The sequence below is a fragment of the Phodopus roborovskii genome, unplaced genomic scaffold (assembly GCF_943737965.1).
Source record: "Phodopus roborovskii unplaced genomic scaffold, PHOROB, whole genome shotgun sequence".
Taxonomy (NCBI): domain Eukaryota; kingdom Metazoa; phylum Chordata; class Mammalia; order Rodentia; family Cricetidae; genus Phodopus; species Phodopus roborovskii.
This window is the reverse complement of record NW_026126459.1, coordinates 19225944-19248138: the sequence shown is the minus strand read 5'-3', so window position 1 is coordinate 19248138 and position 22195 is coordinate 19225944. Positions and strand designations below refer to the sequence as shown.

At 39.0% G+C, this 22195-nt stretch overlaps 1 pseudogene; it reads left to right on the top strand.

Annotated features, from left to right (window-relative positions):
• Positions 1-9608: 9608 nt before the first annotated feature.
• LOC127225641 (40S ribosomal protein S26-like) lies at positions 9609-10082 on the top strand (annotated as a pseudogene).
• The last annotated feature ends 12113 nt before the right edge of the window (positions 10083-22195 follow it).

Here is a 22195-nt window from a genome sequence, read left to right as displayed (position 1 = left end):
CCCTTTTATGGTTCAGTAATACTCATCTATCTATCTATCTATCTATCTATCTATCTATCTATCTATCTATCCATCTCCCATCTCTTGTAATCTGTTTGTTTATCTGTTGATGGGCATTGTGGCTGGTTCTATATTCTGTTACTATAAATAGTATCACAATAAATGAGTATGCAGCTTTCTCTGTAGTAATCTCCAACCATGTAGTGGAATCTCCAACACTGTGGGCCAAAATAAACCATTTTACTTTATAAATTGATTATCATTTTATCATCACAATATAGATATTCATACAAGGTAGAGAAAAATCATGGCATCACTTCACAGCAATAGAAACCCTAAGACACTAGTCTTTAAATATAAGAATTCTAAATTTTCTTAACCATCCATAGCATTTACATAGTAAGGCATAATTATAACTTTTGTAAAAACCTAGAAGAAACTTAGTTTTAAGAACTATAATTTTTAAGTGCTAGCATATCATTTAAAATATTTATTTAAAAAAGTGTGTGTGTGTGTGTGTGTGTGTGTGTGTGTGTGTGTGTGTGATTGTGTGCATGACTACAGGTACCTGTGGAGGTAAGAAGAGGACGTTGGGTTCCCTGAAGCTGGTTTACATTAGTTGTGAGATGACAGGAACTCTTCTCTGGAAGAGTAATATGTGCTCTTAACCATTAAGTAATCTTTCCAACCCCCTGTATTTCATTTTCCCCAGTCATTTTGAATAGATGCTTTTTAAATATAAAATCTTTATTTTTTTTTTTGCAGTAGATCCAAAACACTGCAACAAACAGGATAGTGAAGAAATTATGTACTTATGGTGTTATAGAATGGTTTTAGGCATGGAAAGGTGACATACCAACTGAATTCCTGCTAAACACACACTGTGTTCTTTGCCTATTTTTCTTTGTATTATAGTATGAGAGTGTTGTGGGTGGAGAAGGCTATTTCCATGGAGATGACCTTACTACAAGGTCCATTACAACAAACAACTTTTCCAAGCTTTGCCAAGTATTTTTCTCTGAACCTAGCATTTCACAGGTCTCCATTCTTTGCTTTTATAGAGGGTGTAATCCTAGTTTTCAATCTAAGTTCCAAGCACTGAAGAGCTCCCCACTTGTTTCTGTTGCAGGTAGTATGTCTTCATGTATTTAGGTAGAACCATAAGCAAGGAGAGTGGGGGATTCTGGTTTGAATGGAGATAGAGGGATTTGTATGTTCCCACTGCTTTGCTCCATGTCCAGGACAAGAAGCTTTGAGTAGAAAGAAAGTGCTCACCAGTTGGCATTCAGGGAGGAGATCTCTGAGAACAGAAACGTCTTCAGTCAACTATTCAGACAATAACAAAGCTATCATATATGAAGAGAAGCATGTTAATTTTAAGAAAACTAAATAAAATTACAACCCCCCACTGATTTTGGGATGGTATATTTATAGTACAAAAGCCTACAATGTCTTGTAGATCTTTTCTGTGAGGATTATAATTTGTTATCCTTTAAAAGCTCTAACCTAGGCATACCACAGGACAATACCCCAATTCTGTGGAATAAAATCCTTTGCATCTTTAGTTAAATGTTGTTTTTTTTTCAGATTTATTCACTTTGTTTTACTTCTATGAATGTTTTTGTCTGTATGTTTGTATGTGTCCCACATACTTGGAGTTCCCAAGACACCAGAAAAGGACATGGGATCCCCTGGAACTTGAGTCACATGGTTCTGAGCTGCCATGTGGGTGCTGGGAACTAAACTCAGGTCCTCTGCAGGAATATCCAGTGCCCTTACCACTCCAACCCTTGCATTGATAGTTTTTGCATTTCTCATAAGCTATTATTGTACCTCATATCATTTTCATTTGCTAACAACTTTGTGTGAGATCCCCAGCAGAAGGTTAAAAGGCACAGTGAATGTCATTGTCACAATCCTGTCAAGAAACTTCCTTTCTCTCCTAGTGATATTTTTATAGAACTTCATCTTACAGTTTTTGCCTGTTTGTTTAGTTTAATGGGTACAGGTGTCTATTGTAAGTTATTTTGACATTTGGGTATATTAAAATATTATGGCATTTAGTGCAGAGTCTAGAGGTATATACCTTTTACATTCATAGATAATGAGCATTTCATGCCACACTCTCAACATTATATCACCACATTTTCAAATTAACCTTTATTTGAAGATGTTTCAAGAAAAGCTATTATATCACATATGGTAAATTTAGGATAAATGCCAATCTTTGTAATAAGGTAATGAGTATTTGAAATTTCATCCTACATTCTGGGACAATTTGATGTTACTCTTCTCAATAGTGAAAGTTATTAGCTCATGACAGTCTGTGGTTCTTCTGAGGAAATAGTACAAGTATGCCTTTGATCAGAAGGTCTAAGGAAATATGCACAACACAAATACAGAGTGAATGGAAAATTTATGCTCGATGTCACCACTTTGATTTAATAAGAACAACAGAAGGTAATTTCAATCTGCCAAGAAAAGAAGGGTAGGGTTGTGGGAGAACCCTAGATACTCAGGTAGTGAGCAGCCAACACAATCTGTTACACCGACCAGCTGGGGACACTCAGATCAACCTGCAATTTGCACAGAGCTGCTACTCCATGCTTTGCCCAGGTTAATAGGTGCTGGTTGAGTGTGTGCTCTATAGTTGTTTCCCCATTTATTGCTCACTGGATCTGTCTAGTTATAATTACTTTTTTAATTTAAAATTTTAATGTTTTTGAGAATTTCATACTATATTTGCATAAATTTTAACCCTACTCCTGGCAACATCTTCTGCATATTCTCCTATTCCTTCTCAAAGTTATTACTTCTTCTTCAAGTATTGTTTATATATATGTGTGTGTGTGTGTGTGTGTGTGTGTGTGTGTGTACACATATATGTACAAACACACATATTCACCTCTCAACTTCTCAAGTAGTTATCACTTTCTAAAACCATTCTCTATCTCCTGTTTCCTAAATACTTTAACTTCATGCTGCTTAGAAAGGTTTTAATTTTATGTTAGTTACCCTCATTTGATCATTGCACATTGTGGAAATATATCAAATTATTATGTCCTGTAGATAATAACGCTGTCCTGCACGGCAGTCAAGAGAACCTTGGCTAACACACTGTTGTTCTTCTCAAACAGGAATTTATAGCACAGATATTAACAATGGTTTCCATCTTTTGGGCAAATTACAGGATCTTTCTGATCGGTGTCTTTCATGTGATTGATATGTGCAATTCCCAGATAGGAAGTGTCATTTGACTCAAAATTTTATTATTGTAATTACTGTTGTTTCTAGCTAGTCAATAGTTCTAAATTTCATATGGTAGAATAAGTTTGCAAACAGGGCCTGGAGTGATGGCTAAGCAGATGTGAACACTGGCTACTCTTCCATAGGATCTGGGCTCAATTCCCCGCACCCCACGACAGCTCACAACTGCCTGTAACTCCAGTCCAGGGGGATCTTATGTCCTCTCCTAGCCTCCTTATGCACCAGACATGCATGTAGTTGCACAGACATAACATGTAGGAAAATACTCATCTACGTTAAAAAAAAAAAAGGAATGAGATAAATAAGCATGCAAGTGGACTGGAGAGCTGGCTCAGTTGGTAGAGGTGAGACTTCCATGTACAAGAGAGAAAAATGCAGAGATAATTACAAAATTGAGCAGAATTGACTACATAAAATCCCATCTTCTGTGGGTCCCCATAAAAATGGCTGCACTCCATCTTGGCACAAGGGCAGAGAGTTCAAAGCTGTCAGCAAATCACAAGACCTAAAGGTCAAAGTTGTGGCTACAGAAGGATGTTTCGGCCGTCATCTTAGTCTAAATAACAACAGACCTCTAAATCTGAGGTATGGCTACTCCTGACCTCAAGGCTAGAAGTTGGTGCTAAGGTGTGGTTACTGAACCTTTAGAATAAGTGAGGAAGAAAAGTCTGTTTGTTCCATATACATGATACTGTGTTTTCCTTTTTGGTTATGGTATATAAGAGTGGTGAAAAATAAACTCGTGGCATTTCAGTATTAACTAATCTGCCCTCCTGACCTTTATTCTATCTCTCTGTCTTTCTTTATTGTCTATAGATAGCCTTTCCCTCATCCACATTCCCCCACTGAGGTACAGACTTGGGGCCTCTTGGCTGTCTCCGATTGCAGCCCCTCAAAGACCGCTCCTGAAATCTTCCTGCCAGCAATAACATTATATTTACATTATATTTACTTGGTTTTAAGGTGTTAAGAAATAATTAAATATATGTGGCTTAGCCTCATGAGAATGAAGTCACTCACAAGAAATACTTTTATAGGAATGCTTTCTCAAAACATCTAATGGAAGCATGTTCCCTTTTCAGAATTCATTGCAAAAAATACTTTAACAGATTATGTGTGTGTGTGTGTGCATGTACGTGTGTGCATACTCATGCGTGCATGTGAGTGCACCATGTGGGCCATGGCAATTGCTTTAGTTTGCTTTTTATTACGGTGATAAAACACCATGCCCAAAAGCAACTTGGCATGGAAAGTGTTTATTTGGCTTACATATTCTGATAATGGTTCATATAGCTGTATTATTTTTCTTCAGTGCTTCCCATATAGTATTGTTTTAATCTTCACTTTATGAACCCATGGAGACTGGGTTATGCCCTCATGATGCTTAGTCTAGTAGAGACATGTGAGCAAAGGACTCATTTAGACAGTGATCTTCATCAATAAAGTGTTTCTGACTAGTTCCAATGTAAAAACAAAACAAATAAATAAAAAACAGTTCATCATGAAGGGAAGTCAGGGGAAGAAGTCAAGGCAGAACCTGAATCTGGAGGCAGGACCTGATGCAGAGGCCCTGGAGGAGTGTTGCTTACTGGCTTGCTCCTCTTGCTTAGGTTTAGTAACCTTATACTTCCCTGGATTTCCTCCTTAGGGGTGAATACACTCAGTGGGCTGGGTTCTCCCACATCAATCATTAATCAAGAAAATGTCCCATAAACTTGCCTATATGCCATCTGATGAAAGCAGTAGTTTCTCAATTGAGGTTACCTCTTTGCAAGTGACTCTACCTTGTGTCAAGTAGACAAAAAAAAAAAAAAAAAAAAAAAAAAAAACCTCTGTTTTTGACACACAGATTTATCACTATTAAACCATAACTTTTCTTTCTTGTTTATCCCTAATATCTCATGTTAATTGTAATATTGCAATATAAAACATATCACAACTTTTAAAAATATGTTTTAAAATCAAGATATAATTACATTACTCCCCCTTCCATTTCCTCTGTCCAAACTTTTCCATGGTCTCTTCCTCAAATCCCTATTGTTCCACCTATATTCCCTTTAGAATGGATGTCTTCTTTTTTCTTTGATTACACACACACACACACACACACACACACACACACACACACACACACACACAGAGAGATGGAGAGATGCAGACATGTGTAAACACAGCCATACTACCTGCTGTCTTTATACAGTTCTCATTTGTGTGACAAGAGTAGTTAGCATCGGCTCTCTTAGTCTTTCTTAGGAACACAATACATCATTATGCCTTATAATATACTTCTTGAATTTATTTATTGTTATTGAAAATTTGTGTGTTTTGGTCAATGTATCCCCAACCCTTCATCAAATACCCAAGCCCCTAGTTGCTCCATCTTCTACTCTGTAGTTCTGTGGGGCTAACTTTTATAGATTCCAAATAGGGATCAATTCATAAAGTACTTATATTTCTGTTCCTAGCTTATTTCACTTAAAACCATGTCCCACAGGTTTATGCAAATGACAATATGTCTTTCTTTTTCACAGTGAAAGGGCATCCCATGATGTGTGTGTGTAACAGAAAGAGAGGGGAGGGAGGGGAGGGAGAGAGAAAGAAGAGCAAGGTATATGTCACTCTCTTCAGTAATTCATTCATTGATGAACATTTAAAAAATGGAAATATTCCAAATGGCAAAAGACACCAGTACAAAGGGAAGGACAGATGGCAGGCTGAAAAAGAGCACCTCAGCAAGCAAACTATTCATCGCCTTTCAATGAAAATGACTTCAAAGTATAGAAGAGACAAGGAATTCAGCAAAATAAAATATGTATATATGTGGTGATTTTTGGAAGAGTCCAAAATGAAAAGATGATGCCACTCAGTGGTAGTGAGGGATGTGTGTGTGTGTGTGTGTGTGCACTCTCTCTCCCCCCCCCCTCACACACAAAGGGATGTTATTCATGTATCACAGAGACTAAAGAAGTTTAAAGTTTACCAAATCCACTTTGGCACAAGAGTGAAGAAAAATGTAAATCCAATGAGCACTATAGGCAAACGAGTGAATTGCTAAAATATTTTTGAAAATAGTCTGCAGTGGTAAATTACACATGAATATCTTTGACCCAGAAATGATACTTCTTAAGATAAATCAGAAGAAAGTATATATGAAAATGCCACAACGAAACCCATTACTTCATACACTAACTTTAAAAGCCAATACTTTTACTTTTACATAAATGAAAGTGCTAGTTTTTAAGGAAAAGCTTGAGCAAAACCATATTCTACTACATCACACAAAGCTTGGGGTTGTAATGATGACTCAGTGGTTAAGAGCATTTGTTGATCTTGCAGAGGACCCGGGTTCAATCCTCAGCACCCACATGATGGTGCACAGCCACCCTTAACTCCAGTTTCCATGACGACCAATGCACTCTGTAACATCTGTGAGTACCAAGCATACACCCAGTGCACAGATCACACATACATGAAGGTAAACACTCATATACACAACGTTAAAAAAAAAAAAAAAAAAAACCATTAACACCCAAACCGGGAAATGCCCTGCATATCTACCAGTGGGACAACTATTGGATAGCTTGTGAATTAAGCATATGAAGCCATTTACACATGTCCATAGTCTTGACTTACAGACATATAAACTAATACAATCCAAGTAGCAACTGGCTAATACATGCATAATATGATATATCATCTACAAAAGGGTTGTATATGCTTAAAGTATAAAACTATATGCATGTTGTGCATGTGGACTAGAAAGACATGTCAAACTTTGTAATTGTTGAAATTAGACAGGATTAGGCTGGGAAAGGAGATAATTATTTAATTTTTTTTATTGCTTGAATTCTCAGGAAAAGCCTTCATTACTTACTGTAATGTACTGAAGTGTACTTTCTTTGAGTCCCTGTGTTGAAGTCCTAACCCCCATTGCTTCAGACTCTGGTCTTACTTGGAAATACCTCACTTTCATACTTAATTAGTTATGACAAGGTCATCCTGGGGTAAGTGTCCTAATGGGGGAGATAGAGACAGGCTTGGGTAGAGGAAAGATGTTGAGAGCCAGGACAAGGCAAAGATGGAGAGAGGCCTTAAGGCATGCTCCCTCAATGGTTTCTGTCTCTGAGTGGTTGTGTGGCCTTGGGAAAATTATATAACCTTTCTCATCTGTGGCCTTCATGTGATTGATGTGTATGGTTTCCAGATAGGAAGCACCATTTACTATCTAGAACAAGTTGACATAGAATTTTATTGTTCTTATCACTGTTTGTGATAGCTAATCTTGACTGTCAAATTGATGACACCTGGAATAAACTAAAATCCAAGTAGCTGGGAACAGTTGTAAGGGCGTTGTATGATTGGATAATTTGAAGTGGAAAGACCAGTTTAGGAACTGGGCTGCACTTTTCATTGGCATCCCACATAAAAGGACATGGAATAAGGAAGCTTTCACTTTTGCGTGCTTACCTTTGCTCTCATTGGTCATTTTACCTGTCCTGCTGCTGAGGCATTACTTCCTTGATTTAGAGCCAACTTCTTTGGGATTCCGGTTTAAGTTGAAGACTGGAGAAGGCATCTAACTTCATGGACTGAACAACTACTGGATTCTTGACCTTTCCATCAGGAGACAGCCATTGTTCCATTGTTCCATTGTTGGAATAGCTGGACCATAGCCTGTAAACCACTCATATATCTATATGGATGATATATATATGTGTGTGTGTGTGTGTGTGTGTGTGTTTTGTTCCTCTAGAGAACTCTGAATAATACATTGTTGTTTCTAGCTTGTCAGTAGTTCTAAAGTTAATATAGTAAAATAAATATACAAACAGAGGCTGGGGCAATGACTCATTGCTCAAGAGCACTGGCTCTTCTGGAGCACCCACTCTTCCAGAAGGATCCAGCTTCAATACTTGCTTTTGTACTTTCATCCTTCTGAACTATTAGTCAATAATTTTCTTTTGCTTAACTTACCCAGTCACAGTAACTACAGCAATGAACACAATTACTTCTATAAGTTTGTTCCAGTTAAGACAGTTATTAAGAACACACAATGTGCCAGTGACTGCATTGCTTTATTCAGTCTCCCAGAAATGCTAGATGGTGAGAGTAAGTATTTGCATTCTACAGAGAACCAGTAGTTCACAGTTCAGTAAGCCTTCTATTTGGGAATAATGTTGGGGGTAGATTTCTCAACTGACTGCCTTGGGAACCTGTACTGGAGATTTCAGTGCAGAATCTCGTGGCTAAATGATTGATCTTGCCTTTGCCCCTTTCATTTCTGTAGTGAGAATTCAGTAAGAAGTGAGCTCCTCCTTCCTGGTGTCAATGATGTTACTACAAAGCACAGAATGAGATTGTGCATAGTGGATAGCGAAGTGGCATGATTTAGTGGATGCTCCTTTTACTGTAGTGTTTTGGAGAGATAGTGAACAACAGTTACAGGCCTTTCTTGGTTGTTGTAAACATTTCTTGTCTATTTTTACCTTGTCTATTGTCTAAAATAGAGAGCTAAAAAATCTGAAAGACTTAAGAAAGAGGCATTTTAGAACTCATATTATGACTTAATCATTGGTAGGTAGTTTGAGTCTGTGACATCTGTCATAGTTTACCAGTGATAAATCAAGTGGAACATAACCAAGCCCTGATACAGATGTTATACTGTTCTTTAGTGTAGTCTGGAAGCATCTATTTATCTACACACACACACACACACACACACACACACACACACACACACACAGTTCCACTTTGTGTTGATAATACTTCTCATAAGAGCCATAAACTAATCTAACAAAACCCCAATACAAGGGATAGGAAACCTCTCTGAGTTTGGTTAGGGTAGTCCAAGAGATTCCAAAACAATATAGACTATTGATGTCTTTGTTGCCTCCCAAAGGTTTAAGGTAAGTCCGCATTGTGGAAGATCTGCATACTTCAGACATGGGACCTGGAAGAGTTGAGCAGAATCTAACCCAAAAGCTTCTTTATCTCCTGTAGCTTTCATAATTTCAGAAGGTGCAAGGGAAACAGTCAATGGTCCTTCCCAGCTGTGGTTTCTATGATCCACAATAATGACCAGCATGGCAAGATACCGTGCTACAATGGTACTCATATCCTGGAGGTAAACCAATGGCTCTCTAATTGGACTTAAAGCTAGCTCAGCAGGAGGGAAATCATGCCTGAGACTAGAAACCTAGCCAATTACCTGGGGCCAGTGAGATCATGGATCTTTGAAGACCCCCTACAACTGAAAATTTGCTAAAACTGCATAATTCCTAACTGAATTCTAAGTATTTATCCTTATACCAAAAGTGAAGCTCTCACTCCCCATCAAAGAAATGTATGTCTTCGTACAGCAAGTGAAGACTATTATAGAAAGGCACAACTGGATCCTCTTTTCCGGTCTTGGCTCCAAGATAACCAAAAAAAGGAGGAACAACGGGCGTGCCAAGAAGGGTTCGCTGCACGAACTGCGCCCGGTGTGTGCCCGAGGACAAGGCCATTAAGAAGTTCGTCATCTGCAACATCGTGGAGGCCGCTGCCGTCAGGGACATATCCGAAGCAAGCGTCTTCGACGCCTACGTACTTCCCAAGCTCTATGTAAAGCTGCACTACTGTGTGAGCTGTGCCATCCATAGCAAAGCAGTCAGGAATCGATCTCGAGAAGCCCGGAAGGACCGAACACCCCCGCCACGATTTAGACCTGCTGGTGCTGCGCCATGACCTCCTCCAAAACCCATGTAAAGAGATGGCTTCGTGAAGACAGAAGTAAAAAACACCTTGGAAAAATAAATGGGACTTATACTTAAAAAAAAAAAAAAAAAGGCACAACTGTTCACAGCATAGGGTTAAACTGATAGTGGGGTGCCCACTCACAAAAGAATGTCTGCAGAACAGCCACTGCACCAAAGGCTCAGGGAACATTAAAAAAGAGAAGGAAAAAAGACTATAACATCCAGAGGACCAGGAAGTCTGCTGGGACATTGTGTCTCTTGAAAACCATGATACCTCAACAATATGGCTACCTAACAGATACACTAACATGGAATGGAGGAAATCTCATGGGGCCTAACCCTTGGACAATGGACTATAGACAACTAAGGACTCCTGAGAAAGCAGAAGTAGTTTCTCCTAGGAATGAGCACCCTAACTAGTTATTTAATGGAAACTAACTGGCCCTGAAACCATGCAAACAACATTTAGCATACTTAACAGGTTGCTTTATGTGTATTTATGCACGCGCGCGCACACACACACACACACACACACACACACACACACACACACACACACACTAATCAAAGAAAAAAAAATCCACAAATTAGAAAGGGAGTGAGGGGACTGGGAGGTATGGGGGGTTATAAAAGGGAAGGGTGTATAAATATTTTAATTACAATAAAAAGCAACAAATAAAAACAAAACAACAAAAAGAACCATCTTTAGGGAAAAATATGAAACCTCATATTTTATTTATTTTTTTATGTAAATCTTTAACTATATACTCAGCTTTCATTAATTACCAGACCATGGTTGCATTAAAAAGTTTAATTTCCTAAAGTGTAAAAATGTTGTATGAAAACATTTAAAATGGATTAAAAAAATAATATTTTGACACCACTGGTGTAGGTACAACCAAGGCTATTTAGGGAAGACAGATTTCAATGTAGCAAAGGAGTGTGCTGGTCACCATTTCAGCCTAACTGTGGATTGAGAGAAGTTTGTTGCTAGGGAAGGGCTATTAATAACACTTTAACAGGATAAGCCCCATATTTTCTCAGTGCTGTATATAGGGACACTATTTTTTTTTACATCAGTTATGACACTTCAACTTTGTTTTTGTAATGAGTCTATTTATTTCATCACTGCTTCAATCTGCCACTGCCATTTTGGTAACACATTGAAATCACAGAATATCAAAAAGCAGAACTGAACTATAATGTGACTACAGACTGATTTATAACAATGTGCCACATGGATCACTGGTGCGGAATGCTGACAGTAGGGGGCTGTGTGTGTAAGGAAGGGGGCGTGTAGATAGGGGTATCCCGTCAGGTTTGCTGTGGAACTAAGGTTATTTTAGTGAATAAAGTCTTTTGGAGTCACTTCAAGTATTACTTTTCTTTTCTTCAGTTGTGTTTTTAAGATTGTGGCATGTATGTGAGTGTGTGTGTTTGTGTGTGTGTGTGTGTGTGTGTGTGTGTGTGTGTACTGAGATCAAAATATCCAGTTATCCAGTTCTTGTTTCATCTCATCTGAGATGTACCCCAGTACCTCTTTACTAACATTTGTGATGATTTTGGTTCCAAAAGGATCTCAGAAGAAGCAAATTACTTTTAGAATGTAACTTGGCCTTTGCATGTGTAAGACAGGAAATATTAACATAAATTCCTTTAAGAAAATCTAGTTGTTGGGAAATCTTTATAAACAATTTTCACATAGGCAGAACCAGACTTTGAGCCCAATTCCAAAACAGGTGCATTCTTGGGCATCTCTCTACCCACTTGTGTTGTATCTTCTTTCCAGGTCTGGTGTCTTTAAGGCCTCCGAACTCTCCAGATTTCCTTTACATCCTCCTTTAAGTTTGTGCTTGTAGTTCTGGCTCACACCGTCTGCTTGGCTGTGTCCTGCTCTTGGCTAATAGATACTGGCAAAAGAATGGTGTTATTGATTAAAAGAATCACATCTTCCGTAATGATGTCTTAAAGCACAGCAGTGACTGGAGACAGCAATCTAAGTCTTCTGGCAGGTGGGTAGAATGATGTCTTCAGGCAGGTTAGAGCTTTGTCATTCTTGAGTTATGTACCTTCAGGTAGCTCCCAGGACTTTTTCAAGGTCACCAGTGTCAATCGTTAAATGGTTTTAGTTTTTCACATATTAACAAAAAATAGTTTTTATATATAAAAATTCCTATGTATTTCCCATAATATGGTAACAAATAAAAGTAAAATGATCACATCCTTCTTTCTAGCTTTGTTAGTCACAAAAAGACATACTGGGTGGCAGTGGTGCACACCTTTAATTCCAGCACTTGGGAAGCAGAGGCAGGAGGATCTCTGTGAGTTTGAGGCCAGCCTGGCCTTCAGAGTGAGTTCCAGGAAAACAAGAGCTACACAGAGAAACCCTGTCTTACAAAAAACAAAAAACAAAAACAAAAACAAAAAAACCCAGCAACTACACCAACAAAAAGACATGATGACAGTTAACCACAGTGCTGAAGAGCTCAGGAGCATTTTGCTTTGTAGTCATCCCCATTTCACATCCCGGACATTTCTTTGTCAACCTGGTCTACTTTCTAAATATAAGAGAGTGATGATCTAATAATCACAAGCAATTAGTGGATATGGCTACCTCCTGAAATTCAAATCTATAACGCAAAATGAAGTAGAAACATCAGTTAGAAATCCATTTGACAGTTTATGTTAGCTCAGTAGTTTGATGATAAACTGTCCACATTTCCTAGATGAAATCTAGTTTTTTACAATAAAGTCATGGGACAAAAGGGGGGTTGGTAAGTAATGCATGATATTTATTTATCAGGTAGGAGTGTATTGAGGGTGCTGTTGGTGGTCTCTCTGATGTTGGGAATAGAAATAAAACAGAAGGGAAGATATGGTCCTTGATCTCAAATAGTTTATAGCCCCCCCTTTTTTTTTAGCCTAAAGAAAATTGTTTAATGAACCCAAAAGGAAATAAAAACATAATGGGCAAACCTATAGAAATACTTTTACCTGCCCTTGCCTCTAGGTTTTCCCAGTTTTGCCTATGTGGAAGAAGGAGGTTGTATTTAATGTTAACTCATGGGATACAGGACTTTCTGGGCCCAAGTCAATGGTTTACACCACAGCTTCTGAAGATTCACTGTGTAGCAAGCAGGGTTATTGTGATGGCCAAGAACACATGGAGAAAGGAAGAAGATGAAAAGTCCTTTATTTGCATAAGTGCTTCTGCCTTGTGATCAAAGGCTCACAGGGGTTGTGTGCTATTCATGTCAAAGCAAGGACCCTCTCTGCTATCCAAAGAAGTCTGAGCACTGTTACAAATCCTTCTGCCTCATTTCTGAGATAGCATGCATTTAAACATTAAAAAGTGCATAAATGGCATGAAGGGGACAATGCACTTCCATTATATGAGTGCTAGATGCTGATAGTAACTTCATAATTTATACAGGCAAGGGATTTTTCAATATCTAAAAGTAATTGCAGATAGTCACAGCAGCTGCAGAACATTCTGTTCTAATTTATTATTTGCTGTTGGAAAGCAAATTCATTTATTGTAACCAAAAGATGCATGGCAGGGTTATTTCATACATGGCAGACTTTCAAAGTGTTGCAATGATGACATTGATATAGTGCCACTACTCTGTTATAACCTTTGTATATTATTTAAGTGTAACAAATACTTCATTCATTGCTTGCCCTAAACTTTGCATTTGGTGACATTCTTGCTGCTGTGTTAATATCGGGTCTATTAAGCTGGACCTCATGGTCCATTACCCTTTCTTTAGATTTGACCCCATGAAGCTTGGAGGTCTTGAGCACAGTGTGAAACGGCACAGGGTCTCACTCTCACCAAGGAGCTCATTAGGACTTTATAGAAGTGCGATAAATACCCACACAGTGCCAACATTTGCACTGGGGGATGCTCAGCAGACGCACAGCCTGGTGTCAGGAGGTACCCATTGTTCCCTTTATCCAGGCCCGCACACTGATTCAGTCCACTCACTAAAAGGGACACTCATTTATAATGGACCTTTTTTTTTTTTAAACCTTTGGAGGCAGGATTCATTTACTGGTATTTTAGCTTTGTGGGCTTTCCTCTAATCTTCCTGCATCTTAATCCATTTCTTAAGGTTTCTATTTCAATTTTAGACTGCACTATTTAAATCAACCTCCACATTTCATGAAAGAATTCCAGTGAGAGGCATAACCTGCAGGATCTGGACAGGAGGGATTTTATTTTGTCGTAAATGACACTGTGGTTCTTCAATACCATTCTACAATAATACACACAGCTCTAATAACTCAGGTAAATTCTTTGGGGCTGCTTTATGAGGGAACTACCCGTGCGACTTGTTTAGCTTTAATTTTAAAGGATAATACGAGTTATTGCTCTGTTATAATGTGCCTTCTGTTATATTTGTGTTTCACAGTAAGGAACAATGCCATTACAGATGTCAAGAGAGTGAAGATTATGTTTCACTGTCAAGCCACTACTATTAAGTTTTCCTCTTTAAAGATACTCAAGGCTGATGGCATCAGGAACTGCTTTTGTCCAGGGTGGTGAAGGTGGGATGAAGTGGGATTTCCATGCAGAAGCAGAGGCAGCTTTCTTCCAGGAACCCTTCTACTAGGAAGGGCTTTCATGAGGAGAGTCCTGAGACTCCAAGTTTACTATTCAAATTAATCAGATTTTCTTGGGCAGAATGCCTCTGGAATCCCATACAAAGAGCCCTTTCCTCTCTCTTACGCTGAAATTACTTAACAAAAACACTGGATTATACAAGACAAAAGAGGATTTTTCCCTGATGGTGTCAATCAAGATTTGATGGCTTTGGTTTTTGTTTCTAAAACAAAAAAAGGAAGGGATAACTTTGTTTTTAAAAAGTTTGGATTAATCCTCTCAATCTCCTGCATCACTGTCCAAGAAATTTCTGCTGCAAGCTTGGAAAAAAAGACTGGGATTCCAACTACTGACCACATGATAAAATTGGAGACCAAATAACTCTGATTTTATCAACTAGCTATTCTTCAAAAGGAAGAATGGCTTAGAATATAGAATAGCTTTCCCTTTGGTGTATGCTAAGAACACTGACCATTTTTTTTTTAATGTGTTGGGAACTCTGTCATACATATCAAAATCAAATGATCAAAATCTATGATCAAGCATATTCTAGAAGGCCTTAACTCTCAGCTACTTAGAAGGTTGTGGCAGGAGGATCCCTAGCTTGAGGCCAGCCTGGGTTGCAGAATGAACTGAGGGCTAGCTCAGTCAATTTAATGAGAACTTGTCACAAAGAAATGCAAAAAAGGACTAAAGCTAATGGTACAATTTCTATCGTGGGAGAGGCACTGAAGTTAGCTCCCAGAACTAAAACAAAGGGAGGGAGAACACTCTAGAAATTATTAGACTGCTGAGGTAGACCATACTGTCATCCAACACAGCAACAAATCTTGAATTCACTGGGATGGGGGGTGGGCGAAATGGAGAAGTGGGGAGAGTCCAGGGAGGAGGAGGAAGGGGAGGACTACGCTCTGAAGAACTTCTCCCATATTTAGTTGAGGAAAAGCATTTGGGACAGATGGCACATAGAAAGACATTCATGTCTGAGGGTTCATGGTGTATATCTGGAGTAGGTCATGTTGTGTGCCCAAGGCAGGTGTGCTTGGGAGAGTAATCTGGCATCAGAGTGTGAAGGACTCAAAGCTGTTCTGCCAAGAGTGGATTAGTATTTCTCTTGATGGCACTTAGGGATTTTCAAGTTCCCTAGAAGAAACTCAAAGAAAGCACCAGTATAGTCAGAGCAATGCGGTGTGTGGTATCCAGGTAAGAAAGTGGAAGGTAGTTTAGAGTGGAGGAATTCATTCAAGGAGAATGGAAAAGAGATTGTCTTATGAATCCACGCAGATGATCTGCAAGGGCTTAGGAAAGGGAAGTGGTAGACAATAAAAACCATTGCTGAAGGAAAAAGCCTGTTTGGAAAAAGCAGTATTTGTTCAGTATTTGCTTTAGAAAAAGACCATAGGAGAAGTGGTGGGATTTGAGGAAGTGAGAGAACGCGGGAAACGTGAGCAGTGGTGAAGGGCGGGCAGGCTGTAGTGTGGGGCAGAGAACGATTGCATCAAGCTCTGGGTGGCTTTGAGTCTCCAGCCCTCAGCTACATCACCACTTTCTCTTAACCTCACCCTGCTTTGTTTTCTCTGGTGTCAGGCACTGGCTGCTGAAGGAAGCTTCACTGTGCCGGCTTCTGTGCTCTGACTTTGTAAGAAGTTGTGTTTCTGAGCTTCCAGAGCCGGCTCCCTCCAGCCGCACAGGAAGAATTAGTTGATGCAAATCTGGAGATCCCGGATGACCTAAACCAACAAAAATCATCTCTCTCTAAACAGGGGAAGGGCAGGAGCTAGTTATTGTACTTGTGCTCTGAGGAAGGCAGTGCGGGAGGAGGGGCCCTCCCACTGCCCCACATCCCTGAACTTTTGGCAGGGTTAAGAAGTGGAAAATATGATTTATTGGGGGGATTTTTCCAGAAATAGAATATTTTATAAGTATTTTAATCATACAGATGCGATGTGCCCTACTTATTGTCGTAACAGAAGCCTGATTAGCCTGAACTAATAAGATCAACAGCTGCTCTTGGCTGAGAAGCGTGTGTTTATGCTAGATTTTTATTTCCATGACTAAGGGAAGTCTAAGTTTGCTTTGATGGCCACTTTTTAGATTTTATGCTTCTTTTGTGTGTGTCACAAATCTATACACTTCATCTCCATGTATCAAACTATTGTCTGCTGTCTATTTTAAACCAAAGAGGACAAATATCTGAGAAATATTTTCCCCTTTCCATTGGGGAAGCAGCTTTGGAAAGGTGCAGCATTGTGCACACTTTACAATGGGCAGAAGTTAGAAATTGGCTAGGAGACGTCTCAGTGGATAAAGTGTTTGTCCTACAAGTATGAAGACTGAAGTTGAGATTGTTCAAACCCAGGGGTCCTTGAGGCAAGCTGGCTACTATAGTCTAGCTGGAATCAGTGAAAAACCTTGCCTCAACAAATAAAATGAGAGTAACCAAGGAAAGTATCAACATCAACTTTGGATTTTTGTACACACATGTACACATGTGCATTTGTACCCATGGACCCATGTGAGCTCACACATGTGCAAACTATATACACATGCTAGACATTGTTAAGAACAGCCCAAATAGAATCATTAGATAAATGAACACAGTGTGGTGGATCATTGTGGTAGAATGCTATTCACCCATAAGGAGTGGTGCTATGATATATACCACAATATGACTTGTTAAATACACTACTTGTGAATGAGCAGAAAACAAAGACAGCATCTTGCACAATATCGTTTACATAAAATGTAAACTTTGTCAGTAAGGGAAGATCTATGGGGACAGAAATAAAGTTGGGGGTGACCAGGATCAGGAGTGGAGACTGGAGAATGAAAGCTTCAAATGAATGGAATTTTTGCATTAAGGAAGTGAATTTCTGAACTAGGCAGTAGAGATGGACACACAGCATTGTGGATCTACTTAATGTTCTGAACTGTACACTATAAAATAACTGTAGTTAGCAGCATCTGCATTTTTCTACAGTAAGAATACATTTAAAAATAAATCAGTATTTATTGCAGAAATCACGTCCATAGAATTCCTTGAGAGTTAACATTGTTGAATAAAATACTTTAAAAAATATGCTAAAAATTGTGGTGTGTGTGTGTGTGTGTGTGTGTGTGTGTGTGTGTGTGTGTGTATGTGTGTGTGGTATATGCTGGTGTGTGCATGGAGGCAGAGGAAGGTGTCAAGTGTTTTGCTCTATCCTTCTGTACCTTGCCCCCTTCAGACAGGCTCTCCCACAGAGCCTGTCTCTACTCCCACAGTTCTGGACTGAGAGCTGCTCACGTGGCTAGTGTTGTACATGGTGGTAGTGGGGAACTCCAACTCAAGCCTTCATTTTCTCACAGCCATAAAATCTTACACTTCTAATAAAATTTATGTCTGAACTTCAGCTGTAACTGGACAATTCAATGTGCTGTTTTTCTGTCACATAGCTACTCATGGGGAGTTGAAATATTGTTTTCATCACTGTTTTATACAGGTACCTTGGACAGTGGAACATTGTAGTTCTCAAGTAATACTCACTACATGGGTATACATTGATAAAAACATACAAAAAAAGAAACTGTAGAAAGAAGAAATAAAATCATTCATAGATACACCAGCCAAAGAAAATAACACCTGGAATTATCTATCTCTGTCTTGAGCCCCCCCCCCCCACTCCTTTTTTGGTTGTTTTTATTACTGTAGGATATCTGCATATTTTTTCAATGGTGACTTTAATGTAACTATTTGTCACATTATCAGATGCTCCCAATAAACACCAGTTTAAGACTGGAATAATGTTGTGTTCTGTGTACATATTAATTTGTTTGACTGCCAAATTTTCTGGTTTAAAATTCTTAATGCTGTATGCAGTATGAAAAAAATATAGCGGTGTCTCAAGTCCTTCTTAAACACATTTCTGTAGGATAAATTAACAACAAAGATTTACTAACTCAAAGGTAATATATTTCTTATGGTATTACAAAATTAATTGCCAAAATATTAGGGTAGGAATAGGCATGTTTGCTCATGACAAATTCAAATGTTTATTATACCACACTCTGGATATTAATATTTCACAATTTACAATATTTGTTAATTTAACATGAGAAAAACAATACCTTGATGTTTTCACTCATGACACTTACAGAATTACAAATGATCCTTTTTCTTCTTTAGTGACTAACTTCTGATTTGCCAGTAGAAGCTCTTGCTTTTCTCATTAATTTGTAGACATTTATGTATCAGGTGAGTCTGACATTCATTGATAACTTTTTTTGTCTTTTACTTTTTGTCACGCCTTTTGTTAGAGGGTTTTATTAAAGAATAAAAATATTAGGGATTGGAGAGATGACTCAGTTGTTGAGAGCATAGGCAGCTTTTCCAGAAAACCTGGATCCAATTCTCAATACTCACATGACAGCTAACAACTGTCTATAAATCTAGTTCTTGGGGATCTGTTGTCCTCTCTGGCTTCTATGGGCACCAGGCAGGCAAGTGGTACACACATATATGGAAAAACACCCATACACATAAAACAAAAATTTGAAAAGGATGCAATTACTGGGTTTTGCTACTGTATCTCATGATTTCCTTTGCTCTGAAACCCTGACATCATCAGCAGCACTTTAGGACCAGTTCGTGAGAAAACAGAGGGCAGACTAGGGACAACTCAAAGGAATGTGACCATGGCAGAGATCTGTATCCAATTTGCTTCCCTGTCTCTTGCTGAATTGGTCACTGTCCTAATTGTCAAGAGCCCAGTTGTGTCAGCCTGTTTGAGTTTTAAAAGTAATTTTCTGCCTTTTATGTCTTTGTCATAGTTTTCCTCCTTTCCAGAAAATCTGCAAGGACAAGAGTGGGCTTGTGGGATGATGTTCAGAGCAGTCATCCAAGGAACAGTACCTCCCTATGGACAGCTGGGGGCTCAGCTGGGGTGGGGTTTGGATAAACACAGATTTTATTTTGTAGCCAGAATGCTGAGGCTTATCACACAAGTTACACATCTGAAAACAAGGGATTTCTGCTTACTTGTCAGTAGAAAAATGCTCCCATAATCTGATTTGAAGGATATTGAAATATTTCTTTCTCCAAAACAATCCCCTCAAAAGATATGCATCTCTTACTCCTGAAGAAAATTGCTTGCTCAGACATCTATGGAAACTCCCCCAGGAACTACCCCAGAACTTCAATGGTAAACTGTGTTATCGGAGACTTAAGATGAACCCAGGGTTCTATGAGTTGGTCATACCATTGGCAAGTGTGGGTTTATAATCACGTTGGCCAAATGTTGCATGGGAAACTAGTAAGGCACTAAGGGTGAGAGGTAAATGATGGGTGGGAAATGAGGCTAGAAGGTTTTACCATACAACTTGGAGTACACATGGATGCTCAGGCACAACCAGAACACACACACTGATCACATCATAGTCCGATGTTAGACATGCTAGAAAGGACATGAACAATATGAAGAAGTATCTGAACAACACCAAAGGCTCATGTTGAATATCTGGATCATCAGATACTTGTGTTAGCATCTACAATTAGTATCTACAATTACAGCATCCAGGTTCCTCAAAAATTTGATTAGTGACCTTGACACTTTAAAAATTAAGTTGTAAGTAAACACTTTTGTTCCTTTTTCATGAAGGTGATAAGGGTAGCTGCACACACTTCATTACTGCCAACCTTGATGCTCACACTAATCCTACTTTTCCAGAAATTAACAGTGTGCAATTAGCATGTCTTTGGTTCTTGTTTGGGAATCAATAGGGGCATATTTTTCTTATAGAGGAACTTGTCATTTATGTAAAATGATGAACACTGATTACTGCAGATTGGATTAAATTTACAAAACAGTTTTTGAGTGTTAGGGGCTATGCTCAAATCCAGGTAAAAATCCAGTTGTAGTTTTGCATGTGTGTAATTCCAGAGCTGGGGAGATGGGCACCAGGGTGCCCCTGGGTCTCACTGCACAGCCAGCTTAGCCTCCTTGACAATTCTAGGCCAATGGGAGATCCTACCTCAAAGAAAAAAATCTAAGAAGGTATGTAGTATCAAGAAACAACATCTGAAGTTGTCCTCTGGCCTTCACAGATGTGAGCACACATGTGCACATGCTCCACCCCCATTTATACCAGCACACACATGAGTGTACATATGTGTATACATATACACATAAACATACATATTCATATACTCACACACAACAGAACATGGAGCCCCATGCATTTTCTTTTCTATGGTCTATTGTGCTATAATGCAGGAAAGTTAAGCAATTAAAATATAGTCATTCTTTCTCATATCATTATTATAACCTAGCAAGGAAGATATTTGTGGAGATATCTACCAATAATATGAAGCAAAAAGACATACACCAATTAAATTACATATTAAGACCATAGAAGAAGCATTGATTAAGTTTTATGGGCAGGATTTGGGCAGGGCTTTGAAAAATAAGTAGGACCTCTGCTGATAGAGAGGGAGGAAGGACATTCTAGGCTCAGTGAGTACAAGCAGATGCTCAGAGGAATGGTGAATGTTTACGATCCACGTTTGAGATGTGGTAAGCAGACAGGGATTTGAAGCAGAGAACGTATAAAGAGACTAGGTAGAGTTGACACTGAAAACAGTAGCTTTGGTGGCCAAGGACTGTGAATGTTGTAGGCTCTTGCCACTGCTCTTGGTGCCCACCGGAACTCGATGGTAAAACCTTGTTGCGGAAGAAACCACACTATGAATCCTACAAACTAAAGTAATGAGAAATCTGGTAAGGTATTCCATTGGTGTAATAGCACTTTCAACAGCTTTCTAGTTGGACTTAAGGCTTGCCTCACAGGAGGAACCTTATGCCTGGTACTGTAAGTCTAGCCAAGAACCCATGGCTGGGGAATCTCATAGTCATTACTATTATTTGGTTAAAGGGACATCATATCAAGCTGCCTTCTTAAAACTTATCCTTGTACCCACAGATCAGTGAAGCTCTCAGACTTCCCTGGAGAAGCTGTTTTATTCAGTGGGTGGTGGTTAATACAGAGATTTGCAGATGTTAAAGTGTAGAGAATAAGTGACAGCAGGGTGCTCAGCCCTAAATAGGATACTTAGGGACTTGTAGAGGGTGGAATAGAGAGATAGAGAGACAGAAATAGTGTCTTCTGGACGTGGCAGGGCCATTGCTCTCATGCACTCACAACACACATGGTTGCCTATATAAGGCATGCACAAGACCAAGCCATTCAATATTCTAGATAAAGGAAGAAAAGCATTCATGAGCCTCCAACCCCTGAAGAGTTATTGGCAGTGCATTGCAGAAGGGTGAGTCAGGTTTCTTCAGTGGTGTGGCTCATGCAGGTTGTCCATTCTCCAGTGGACAGTGCCCTACGCCCTTGCACATAAAGGCAACAGTATTTAGACTCAGCGGTGAGAAAACAAGAGGGGAAAACCAAAAAGTTGGAAGGGAGATTGTGGGGGAAAGTCAGGGAGGTGTTGGAGAAAGAACGAGGTATGATCTAAACACACTGTATTCATGTGTGAAATTACCAAAGTGTAAGTAAAAACTTTATTGAATAAGTAGAGAAGGCATAAGAAGAACCTAAAATA